This window comes from Porites lutea, chromosome 3 (assembly GCF_958299795.1).
Source record: "Porites lutea chromosome 3, jaPorLute2.1, whole genome shotgun sequence".
Classification (NCBI taxonomy): Eukaryota; Metazoa; Cnidaria; class Anthozoa; order Scleractinia; family Poritidae; genus Porites; species Porites lutea.
This window is the reverse complement of record NC_133203.1, coordinates 32,935,881-32,949,090: the sequence shown is the minus strand read 5'-3', so window position 1 is coordinate 32,949,090 and position 13,210 is coordinate 32,935,881.

Genomic DNA, 13,210 nt, shown 5'->3' with positions numbered 1-13,210 from the left:
AGAGATCAGAGAATGCGTCCAGTGACCGCTTAAAAAACAATGGAAAATCATTAACCGTCAAGCCCAAAAAGTATTCGCGGTTGCTTACACGAGGTCCAACTGTAAGGCTTTGACTGGGAAAATTTTGGTGTTTTGGATTGGCGGTCGTTTATGGGTTATGGTCGCTCGCGAGGGGGGCTCGCCATGGACGAGGTTCGACTGTATTTAATTGGCAAATTACAATGATAAGACCAAGTTTAAAGCGAGCTGTGCATAGTCCTATTCGGCTGACTCGATGTTGTACCCAATTTAAATCTCCAGGGGTTAATATTCTTTGTGTATTGTATTTGCATTATAATGTGGCATTCACAATTAAACGATATGGAAATTCCTGAAAAAAACGTTTTATTCCCAAAGGGTTTGAATTGGGCACAACATTGAGTTAGCCGAATAGGTCTATTGAGACCGGTAAAAAGGAAATTGACACCATCGCCTGGTAAAGACCTACAGACCGGTTGTACGCGATAAAAACGTTGCGATCAGTAACTAAGTCTGCCTAAGTAACTGTCGTGAGACGATAGTTATTTCTCGTTAAAGGAAAATTACAGAAAGATGCAGAATTAAAAATTTATTTTAACTTTTCTTTCGAATATTGTTAATGTAGTCAACCATTATGTATATTTCATTGACAGCCAACGTAGAAAACCACGTGTAAAGCGAGCTGTGCGTTGTATTGGGTTCAACGAAAGTGACTGAGAAAAATACTTGTTTATCTTTAACGGATACGGAAACCGAAGGCCAGAGATAGAATCTCTTCAATCTAAACTTTATGCAATGTGATAGGAGTCTGTTTCCTTTTCATTGAAATGTGAAGCACAGTACTAGTGAGAGTGAGATTTCTACCCAGCTGTGTACGTTCCGGCATAAAATAACTTATTAATATTCTTGAAGTTCGCTTAGTTTCTTTTTCTTTTTTCTAATAATGAAAGCTTGAAACTGAATACTATTTATTAAAAAACTTCAGTAGTAGTACTGAGTACTGAGTAGTTTATTTGCTTGCAACAAACACGTTATATGCCTCTTGACGATGAGTGTAAATTAATGAAAGCTTGTGTTTTACGTGTCCGTAAAATAATCATGGATTTATAATGTCACTGTGTGGTAGTATTGTAAAGCTGAAGTCTGCGATGACTCCCTTAATTTTTTTTTCTTCAAAAAATCGTGAAAGAAAAACAATTAACTTCTCGGTTGTCAATTTTTTTCTTTCAGTGATTAAATAAAAATATATAATGAATAAAATTTGCAACGGTTTTCTTTCCTTTGGGCTGGTAATCCAACATTTTCTACCGGCAAAATTTTTTTAAAGCTATTTATGTCGAAAACCGAGCATATTCGACGTTTTATCGAATCTACAGTACCCTTTACATTTGTCGTTCAATTGTGTTTTAACCGAGGGCTCTTTGATCTATATGACAAAGGTGGGAAGATTAGCCTCAAAAAAGACAGACGCGGGACAAGTGGGTTGCGATAGGGTAACAACGCGAAAACAGCGCCTGCCAGGTTTTTCCTTCAATTAAAAATTTACTTGGGACCCTATATACATCCTTATCTACTGTAAATATTGAACAGTGCTTCATGGCCATTTTCTTTTATTGTCTTAATTTTTTTGTGCTTAGTTTTTTTTTCCATTTTAAAACTCCGTTTTTCTTTATCTTACAGAAGGAGTTTACGAGCCATTTTTTTTAAAAAAGCTTTTTCCTTCAGTAACATTTCGGTTTTGCAAGCGACATGATAAACAGCTATGATGGTGCGTAAAGGTTTAAAAAGTGCCTAATAACGATCTTAAAAAGTTTCTGTTGGCAAATTTGACGCCAATCGAGTGAAGAATGAATTTAGGACGTAATAGTTTCAATAGACGACTAAATTACTGTGGTTAGTGTAAAGTTGATTTTAAAAAAGATCAAAAAAATTCTCCTTTACGACCTAACTATACCTTTAAGTTAACTCAGCTGTGCAAATTACATAGTGGCCTGTTTTTTTCTTTATCTATTCTGATCATCCATCACTTAGATCATCTTTCAATGGTGACCCTCCTTATTTTCTCGAAACACCTAAATCTGATAAGCAATTTCCAACAGCTTGTATAAGGCCTCTTCTCTACGGCCACCCTTTGTTATCCTAAAGTTTCTCTTCAGTTCTAGAAAGAGACTTACACGTCGAGGAGAATTTCCCTCGCCCTTGGTTATCTATTCACAACTGCATGGTCCACTTTTCGAGATAAAAGACGTTCTAATCCTTTCACGTTAAAAAAAAAAAACTGTGGCTCGAAAAGCTTAATTATTTCATTGATCAACAAATTAAAAAAACATCTCATCTTTAAGTTAATTGTGTCCATGACATGTTAGGAGCGTCAAGCTCAATATCTTATCTCCTAAGTAGCTGTTAAATACCTGCGACAGGAGTGGATAGTTTCTTTCATATTGCGGTTAAATGTGAAAACTATAAAAGAAAACTAGTATAGAAGGAATGAACAAAAAAAGGAAGGTCATCAGTAAAGATTTAATAACGTTTTCCTGATGATTTCAACAATGGAACGCGTCGGAAATCGGGAAATTAGGAATTTAATCACAATCTCAATTCAAAGCCATCCCCTCGTGGAACCAACAGATAAAATTTCACCTAACAAGGATATGAACCATCTCTTAATGGCGCATATACAGGAAATCGCTTGGAAAAGAAAACTCACTTTGGGTGAAAGAGATGAGCAGGTGTGTGGTTTTTTTGTTTAGATGACTCAATGAATTTCACTATAAATAAAGGCCTCCCATTAGTAGAAAGCAACTCACCGTTGAGGCATATAACTCGGCTTGTTTATTGTTGATTCATTAAGTCATGGAGATTCAATCGTGGTTTTTGTGTTTAATCCTTAGCTTTGGCTTGGTTGTACTGTCAGACGCGCAAAGACCGCCCTATATTCCACCGCCTGAATATGGGAGAAAAAGGAACGCTGAGGACATACTTCAGGTAAATAGACTTTTTGACTTAGGGACGTTGAGTGTTTTTTCCATAAGCCTTTAAATTTTCTGACTTACACTGAGTCATATGAATTAAAACCATACCTTGCAAAAAAAAAAAGACTTTTTGTTATAAGGACCTACTTTTCTATGTCTTATTTCTCCGTTACGGATGTCATTTTGAGAGCAATCTGGTATATTTTCTTTGTTTAGTACCACAGGTTGTGGCTGGGTAAAGATAATGAGGCAAAAAACTTAGTGGCTTGTGTTAGTGTGCAACACTATTAAAACAAATCATAACTTTTTTCCAAGGAAAACTTACTCAGTGCAGATGAAGATAGGCCCTCGTATATTCGACCGGTTGAATTTGGAAGAAAGCGAGAAATTAACCGTCGACTAATGGTAAGTCATTTCAGGCTTGACCCGTTCTTAATTTGCGTCAGTTCCATTCTCAGTATCGCTTTTGCCAAGAGTTAGACTTTCGAACTGGCACTAAACGAAATGTTTATAACGAACCAAGGAAATGAAAGAAGAAATACCCCGGTCAAATTATTAGTATTCCATCTTTTAATTTCTTAATAAGTAGTCATATCTCTACTCCTTTCTTATTCGTTAATTTCTGTAATAGTTATTTAACCGTTTGCGGGCAAAAAGAACGCCGGTATTTGTATTCAAATCGATTGATGGCAGATTCGAGCGTAACGTTATTGACGTCATACATTTGTCCTGCGAGGTCATCAGCTTAACTTGGGGCAAGGCTAAAACGGAAAAATTGACATACGGGCGGACGGAAGGAACCGAGCGAGAGACTGGGGGAAAGGTCAGCATCCCCAAGTACCTACTCCCTCTTCATGTTTCTCTCGCTGTCTCCGCCTATATTTAACCCCCTTTTTTTTATTCCGATTTAGCAAACCGAAATGAAGGGAATCATAGGAATTGCAATTCAAAAATTAGATCAAGATTAAGTCAGTTCTTTTCACAGGCTTTATTTTGTAAATTTTTAGCTGACAGCTCAATTTGATCAAGAGCCTTTGATTGAATGAGTTTATATTGAGGCGAATCTGGTGATCGCGATCCAGGCCATATAACAATGAAATTGTGAATGATTGCTCTAAAATTCAAATAATTTGTTTTTCTGTTTCAGGAAAAGCTACCATATCATCGCCATCAATAAATGTAAAAGATCTTACCTCTAAAGAAAAAGATTTTTCTAATTTAGTTTTAAATGAAAAAAAGTATTTTTGCTGTTGCTGTAAGTTTTAGATGGGTTATCTTGAAATAAAATTAAAAGTTCATTCAATCTGTTGTGTGGGTTTTGTCGCCTGTTTACATTAAATTAACACACAACATGAATCGACTCGCCCATCTGAGTTAACCCTTTAAGCCCAAAGAGTGGTCAGCATCAAATTTCTCCTTGTAATATCAATGCTTTGTAAAACAGAGTGGACATGAGAATTGAATGCATGATCGAGGAAGATGAGTCTAATTGATATTTCAACAAATTCTCCCCACTACTTCTATTGAAGTATAGGCCAGTAAATCAGAATCTCAATTTGGATTTTAGGGTTTAGGCGGTTAACTCGTCCCCAGGGTCTTCTCATTGTCCATTTTTGAATAACGAGAAGGCCCTGGTGACGACGTTCTTAGTGCAGAGGGAAGAGTACCTGTATGCAGGATAGCCGCATTTGTTATTTCACTGCATTACAAACAAGATTGTTAATACAACCGGTGTCATTTTGGGTGTCATGATCAGTTGAGCAGACCAGTTAAGAATAGAGCCAAGTGTTTATTGTTTCTATGCCTCGGTTGTCATCGCCGTATCTTCAGCGATATAATAGTCGTGTGTTAAGATCCGAAAATGATTATTCACTCCGTCATATAACAAAAGCCATTCCCAAAGACAACATCCTCGCAGGCAAGAAGCTGTATCCAATTTCCATACATTTAAGAGCGGTTGTCTGAGAAAACCGGGCAAAATGTTAAAAATGTCAACGGAAGGGGGTCAACAGAATAAGCTCATACTAACATCATAGATAGGTTAGGTGGAGTAATGGACAAATATAATAAACGTAGGTTCTGCACTGCTCTTGTATTAGAGATACTAGCATCACTTTATTTGACCCCCTCGGACGCCATTTTTGTAAGCAAATTTTGACCATTTTCTGAAGCTCACAAACTCCTCAAAATTAAACGAGCGAAGTTCATTTTTGTGTGCGACACAACACAACACAAGACTATCTTCGAAAACCATAAACGTTGTTAGGTACCTACGGGCAAGACTAAAACTTTCTTATTTTTCCTAACCTAAACTCAGTGTCTGCAAGCGAACCAAAAATCGGTCGTTTTTGAATTGATCGTAGCGCACAACTAAAAGGATAATTAAAATCTGACAGCCAAATTGCAGTATACTATCATCCATTTTATCAAAACACTAATAATCATTTTGGCTCGTTGGAACAGGAAGAAATTAGAAAACTCACATTTGTCATAGCTGCCAACCTTTTTCTTGAAAATAGACCGATCCCTTCTTATTTGTTTTAAGTCCTCTTCATGCTTTTTCTTCCCTATTTCACTGTCAGCTATGGTCAGCAGTAAAGGAAATATTAAAAGGCTCGAAATACTGTCACTGTTACATATTGAAATGGCAAAAAGTGCTGAACCATGGAATAAAACTAGAAAATAACAAAGCGACGCCATCTTGAAAACCCAGGACTCAGGAGGGACTGGCACTAGTAGTTGCCTTGTCTCAAAAGGTAAAAGACAAGCAACAAAAGACTCAGTAAATAAATGCACACTTCCTATACAAAACACAAACATTATCAGCTACTTGCTCCAATATTACATCTGTTTATTAAATTTTGTTTGTTCACTCCTGGGTTGTCATTCTTTTTGCGGAGTGAATGGGGTGGAGAATGGGCTATTAACCTGCGATCAGGCAGTCCTTATTCTCTTTCTCTTTGGGAGGCGAAAATGAAAATTAAGAACTCGTGATCGTAGGTTATGGGTGATTAACTCGAATTGCTTCATCCACTCTTCCTTTGGAGTTACTCCGTGAATGTGGATAACATTCACCTTATGTCTTACTGGGAATCAATTCACCTTGTTTCATAACTTATGCAGGAGCTCATTTTAAGGTCTGTAGGTTTTGTGGTCTGGTTTGTGGGACTTATAAGGTATTTAAAAGTCGCGACAAAGTTGTTCTAAAAATAGTCTGGTTAGTAAAGACGCCGTGACACGACTAAATACAAGCTGCTCGCTTCGGGTTATGGCTGAGTAACTCGAATTACTTCATCCGCTCTTCATTTTGAGTTATCCCTTGAATGTGGATAGCATTCACTTATGGCTTACCAGGAATCAATTTACCTCTTAATGAATTTTCTTCCCTATTTCGCTATGGTCAGCAGGTTAATTCCAAACAACTCAAAATACTATTATTGTTGCTTTTTAAAACGGCAAAGAGTGCTGAACCATTGGATACAACTAGAATATAAAAAATGGACGCCATCTTAGAAATTCAGTACTCTGGAAGGACAGTTTCCGGTCAAAATGGTCCACCTCCAGAGGTGGTCCCCTTGGACGGTTGGTCCGGTCCGACCGAAACTTTCCGTTCCACTTTCAAAAATTTTCGTTTCCGTCCTACTTTGCTAAGCAGCAGTCTAAATTTCGGCCGAAACGCAAATGGATCGTTTCAATGCGATTGAAAACGCTGTTTCAATAGAACAATGTCGTTCCTTTTAACTCTTGATGATTCCACTAATCATGACTGTTTGGTTTGGCAATTGGAAAGCACTCATAGCCTGCGTTGCAGCCGCCCCACGCACGCATCTCCTGGACCATTGGTATAGCTCGTCTAGGCTGCGAATAGCCCACGTTCGATATATTAAAATTCTAAGATGACTCCAAGGCTTTCTGGTCATTTTTCTATTGTTGGTTTTCACATAAAGTCACTAAATTCAAACTACAAAACTATCGATCCTACGGAGATTTTACTTTCATGGTGTATTAGAGCAGCTGAAAACTAATTTTCAAACAAATTTTGGCTTCAAAAGGTTTCTTGGTTTTGTAATAGAGTACGCTGGAATTTCTTAGCTTTTGCGTGACGCAACATTTACATGACGGCCGAGAGAGCTGTCATTTAGGTTAAAAAAATGACTTTTTTCGAGGAATATTGCTATCTAAAAAGTTCAAGTATTAGAAAAAGTATTACTTTAGTTTATGAGTTCCTCTAGAAGTGAATTCACGCTTTTGTAGCAAAACTCGGTAACAGATGTTTGTTTTGGTTTCCGTCCGCCATGTTGGAGCTCATCTGGATGAGCTCCAGCATGGCATCTCCATACAAAGCTCTATAAATTTGGGTAAAACATTTCCTCGGATATCTTGTATACGAACTATTCCTTCGACCCAAATCTTGTCGAGGGTCTTTATGTATTTACCTCCTTTCATTTCCTAGATTCTGGACTTTATCTGTCGAACGGTTTTGATTTTTATTTTGATCTATTTTGAATGGCGTGACACTGAAAACCAGCAATATTTGGTTTGGTTTTCTTTGCGCTCAAGTCTCTTCTGGAAATTGCTAGACAATGGAGTCGTGAAAAATTTGCAATTTTGACCCTAAAACCTCGGAGTCATGTTAGAATTTTGATATATCGAACGTGGGCTATCAGTGCACAGAAGCTATTGTGCAGTAATTCGCAGACCCTCCATACAGCGGTTTCTTATTCTCTAATCAACCAATCGAAATTATCACCTTAAAGTTACTAAAAAAACTTAAACCAACTAGAAAAAGCACATGACCTTATCTTAACGAGATTCTTGCGCATTTTATTAATGAGATAAAGACAAAAGGTTATGACGTCCTCGGTGTTAATTTATTCCCGCCCAAGTTAATGGGCGGCATGAGATTTCCCCACAAAAAAGGAGTAACCGGTCCCTACTATACTACTGAGCTCCAGTGTCTAGATTAGTAGTCCCGGGTTTAAAGCTGTCGGAAGGAGTACTTTAACACGGTGTAAACGTTTTGAGAAAAATGAAAACCTGATAAGAGCAGCCTCACGTTTTAACAAGGGCCTCGAATGAAGAAACATTACGACTTCTGTGAGTAAGACCAACAGACCCTTCCATAACTGCGATAACTACCCGAAACGCAGGCATAGCTGATCAAGATCTTAACCTTTCCTTGTAATTTTTTCCCTTGCTTTGCAAGAGCGACTACAAATAAAGTCTAGCCATCATAAAATGGATAGGGTAACGCAAATTTACTTGAAAGGTATACTGATGCTGGCAACTTATAAACTTTCTTTTTTTCTGACAGCCCTCTTGTGACGTTGTGCTGTACCGAGTCGTAAAACACTCGCTTCTCTAGCCACGCAATCAGCCTCTAACTTTTGTAGATCTTCTTCCTCTAGTTGAGAAGACTGCGAATTTACATTTTCTTCGTTCTTTACTGCGTTTTCAGCCATGGTTTGGGCATGAAAATGGCGCTATCATTTCTTTCCCCAACGCAGCAAGACGCGACGGCGCGAACATTCTATGGCCTCTCGATTTTGATTGGCTGCTTAAATCGTACGACTGTTTGATTTTCACTTTACATTTCATTGGTTTATACTCTCGATTTTGATTGGCTGCTTAAATCGTACGACTGTTTGATTTTCACTTTACATTTCATTGGTTTATTTCAGCGGGCTAAAATACATTTTAGCCCGCCAAATTCTCCATTTTAGCCCGAAAAATGCGCCACAATGCTCGGCAAAGTGATAATAATAGCCCATTTTCCACCCCATTCACTCCGCAAAAAAAAATTACGACCCAGGAGTGAACAAACAAAATTTAATAAACAGAAGTAATATTGGAGCAAGTAGCTGATAATGTTTGTGTTTTGTATAGGAAGTGTGCATTTATTTACTGAGTCTTTTGTTTCTTGTCTTTTACCTTATTATTCGTCGTTTTTGAGACAAGGCAACTACTAGTGCCAGTCCCTCCCGAGTCCTGGGTTTTCAAGATGGCGTCGCTTTGATATTTCCTAGTTTTATTTCATGGTTCAGCACTTTTTGCCATTTCACTAGTAACAGTGGCAGTATTTCGAGCTTTTTGATATTTCTTTTACCTGCTGACCATAGCTGACAGCAAAATAGGGAAGAAAAAGCATGAAGAGGAGCCAAAACAACCACAAAAGGATCGGCCTATTTTCAACAAAAAGGTTGGCAACAATGACAAATGTCAGTTTTCTAATTTCTTTCTGTTCCAACGAGCCAAAATGATTATTAGTGTTTTGATAACATGGATGATCGTAGACTGCAATTTGGCTGTCAGATTTTTATTGTCCTTTTAGTTGTGCGCTACAGATCAATTCAAAAACGACCGATTTTTGGTTCGCTTGCAGACACTGAGTTTAGGTCAGGAAAAATAAGAAAGTTTTAGTCTTGCCCGTAGGTACCAACGTTTATGGCAACAACGTTTATGGTTTTCGAAGATAGTCTTGTGTTGTGTTTTGTCGCACACAAAAAATGAACTTCGCTCGTTTAATTTTGAGGAGTTTGTGAGCTTCAGAAAATGGTCAAAATTTGCTTACAAAAATGGCGTCCGAGGGGGTCAAATAAAGTGATGCTCGTATCTCTAATACAAGAACAGTGCAGAACCTACGTTTATTATATTTGTCCATTACTCCACCTAACGAATGTCACCTATGATGTTAGTATGAGCTTATTCTGTTGACCCCCTTCCATTGACATTTTTAACATTTTGCCCGGTTTTCTCAGACAACCGCTCTTAAGAATCATATTTGATGTCTGTAATTAGTGGACGTTGCAACTGAAGGACTGACGTGACCCATTTGCCGACAGAAACCAAGTAAATGGCGTGAAGAAAAAGCCAAGTAAATTCACCACTCCGGATTATATTGCGGCAAAAATAGACTTGGCTTCTTTGGAAGGCTCACCCGCGTTGCCTACTATATATCTCAGCAGATTTTCTGTAACGAAAGAGTAGGTAGGTACTTTAAGTAGCGGTAGGTACTGTGGGGAAATAGGCGTAAAACGCATCACCTTGATTATCAAATCATATAAACGAACAGGGAGCTGTCATCGAGTTGTTGATGCACGCAAGAGTTATAAAATACCAAATATAAGCAAAAGTGTTACTCGAACATAACCGAGAGCAACTCTAGCTGCTGGGGAACAAAATACTAGAAGTCTATTTTACAGACATGCCAATACATATTGTATTAAAACACTTTGGGGAAAATGACCGCGAAAAGTTGATGTCGCTGCCTGTTTTAATCTCGATTTTAATCTCGAAAAATATATATGTTGCACCGTTTTACCATTTCATCGAGGGCTCATTTCCCGATCAGCAGCTGGTATTCGAGCCTATTAGCCTTAAATAGACCCCTACAAAAGCAGACAAAAGTTAACCCCTTTTATTATTCATTCAAAATATTTCCCCGATTCTGATTGGCTAAAAGCACACGCATAACTCACCTTAACCAGTTACTGATGACCAAATTTGGAAGAATTTTGTGTTTAACGAGGAAATGACGTCAAAAATGCAGCGTACTTGCAGGTTAATGCACCGATAACCGAGAAGACCTGGGGGCGAGGTTGAGTTGTTTTGGTTGTGAAAACAAAAATAGCGGACGTTTCACTCGTTTCAAGAGGAAGAACTAAGCGAAATTATAGCTCAAAACATAACAAGAACAGCAAGAACACAACTCGAAGGGCGACATCTGCTATTTTTAGAATATTTGCGGAGCTGAACAACCCTAATCGTGCACTATTGAAGGTGAACTTAATATCGATGGAGGTAAGCATGTTTTAGCTTTGTTTTTAAACTAGGAATTATTTTGAATGAATGATAAAACAATTATTGAATTCGGCTTTCGTATCATATGAAGAATTATGGAGATCTCGGCGGGTGTTATCCGCCTCGGCGGATAACACCCTCCTCGATCTCCATAATTCTTCATAAGATACTCAGCCTCATTCATTAATTGTTAATTAAGAGTCGCCGTTGTGGATGGGTTTAGCTCGAACATCTGTTACTGAGTTTGGAACGAAGGGGTGAATTTATCTCTCGAGAAACTCATAAACATGAATAAAAGTAATACATTTCCTAATACAGGAACTGTGCTAATACATTTCCTAATACATGAAATATCCCGAAATAGGTCATTTTTTTTAACCAACATGACAGCTCTCTCGGTCGTCGTGTAACGTAAAAATTAGAAACTCAAGCGTATTCTATCACAAAACAAAGAATTGAACCCTTTCGTCGCGAAAATTTGTATGAATATTAGTTTCCAGCTGCTGTTATAATTCATGAAAGTAAAATCTCAGTAGGATCGATAGTTTTGCATTTTGAACTTTTGGTGACTTAATGTGAAAACTATGCAACTTTCTGATATTGGTCTGGCTTGACTACTCTAACCGCTAATTATCGCAATTAGTTACACCTCATATTTTACTCTTTTGTTTGGCACTGAACCCTAACTTAAAATTCGTTTGCTTTCTATTAATGTCTAATTAGTGAGCAAAAATTCGCTGGCTTTTTTCCTGTTTAACATTAATCCTTTGTTAGCGAATTGCTGTCGATCACAGGTTCACAACATAGTACACCATTTTACGTACAGGTATGTCTGCGATAATAACAGCCGTATTTAAGGCCACTTTTGGTGTGGTCGTAAATAAAGGCAGAAATGTAATGGCAGACAAGCTAAAAGAGGGTGATGTAGCAGGCCAGAAAGTTAGTGACATGATCATCGGTGATATGGAAGACGTCAAGTCAAAGTTAGATGCATTGTCACGAAAGGATCTTGGGGCAGCTGTAGATTCTTTGGAAACAGGACTCAGGTTTTTGAATAACGCAGTCGATGCAGTGCACAATGACAATCCCTCTAGGGAAGGAGCGAAAAAACCAGAAGGAGACAAGGAAGATGGTTTTCATGGATTAACTTTGCCATCAGCCAGTTATTCTGGAACCACAGTTATTTTGGATGCGGGAAACAAAAATGTCCAGCTGACGGAGTCTGTCAACGAAGTAGCGAAAAGTACGCTCTCTGCTGCAAAAGAGAGATTTAAATTGGCTCGTGAAAAAGCAACAGATGGCTGTAATTCTGAAGCGCTCAGCACGTTCGATCGAATCACAGCCATTCGATATCGTGTAATGGCAGCGATGTTAGAGTCAGCTGCTGAGACCGTAGGAACCGCCGGTGACTTAAGAATCACTCTGAAGAGTGCATTACTTGAGTGCGAACAGTGCCTTCAGAAACTCCACTCCCTTCCAGCTGTTCAGAAAAAGTTTTAAAGTCGAGCTTGAGAAGGGTCGACTAAACGTCAGAAGTCGATTTGGCAAAGAGGAACGGAGGGAGATAATTCCCACGGTATGTCAGGTAAATCGCGCCACTTACGATGCGACACTAACAGTTTATGGTGGAGATACACATGTCTGGGTCTGGCCATATGTTGACACTGGAGAGGATAAAGTTGATCCTCTGCGCGATGGAAGAATTAGAAACGTCATTCGTACGGTTAATATGGAGCAATGTTGCGTCACACCATAGTCATTTGGTCAGGAGGGTGAAGAGGAGCATAAACTGAAGCGTCCGTATGGTATTGCTACAAACACCAAGGGACAGTGTCTTGTAGCAGACAATGGAGATAAAACCGTCAAGGTGTTTGATAGCAAAGGAAAATTTTATTTCAGTTTTTACCTTCAAGTTAATGTTTATTTATGACATCGCGACTGGAGACGTGGACGACAAGATCTGTCTTCTAGTGGAACTGAACAAGGATGGGGTTGAGAAATGGGAAGTGCAAGTTTTTAACGAGACCCGTGACCTACAGCACAAGTTTCCTGTAAGAAGAGGGGAGTGGGACTGGGGCAGAGTAGCATTGAGCAGCAGTAAAGTGCTGAGCAGGAAGGAAAGTTTGTTTGCAGCTTTGCCAAAGGAGATTTCAAAATTGCAACAGATATCACTGCTACTTGTGATGGTCATGTCATGATAGTGGGGCCAGGCGAATCCTCTGACTTTACTGTGGAAGGACAACAGCTTGCCAACTTTGATATCAACATCGAGGGAAATCTGTATTATTGCATTGCATGCCACCCGAAAGGTGAACACGTCGTCGTTGCTGGTCGTGAACGAGACACACGCCACCTGACGCTGGCTATATACACTGTAACTGGATTATTTATAAGACGAGTTCACCTGGATGAAGAACTTG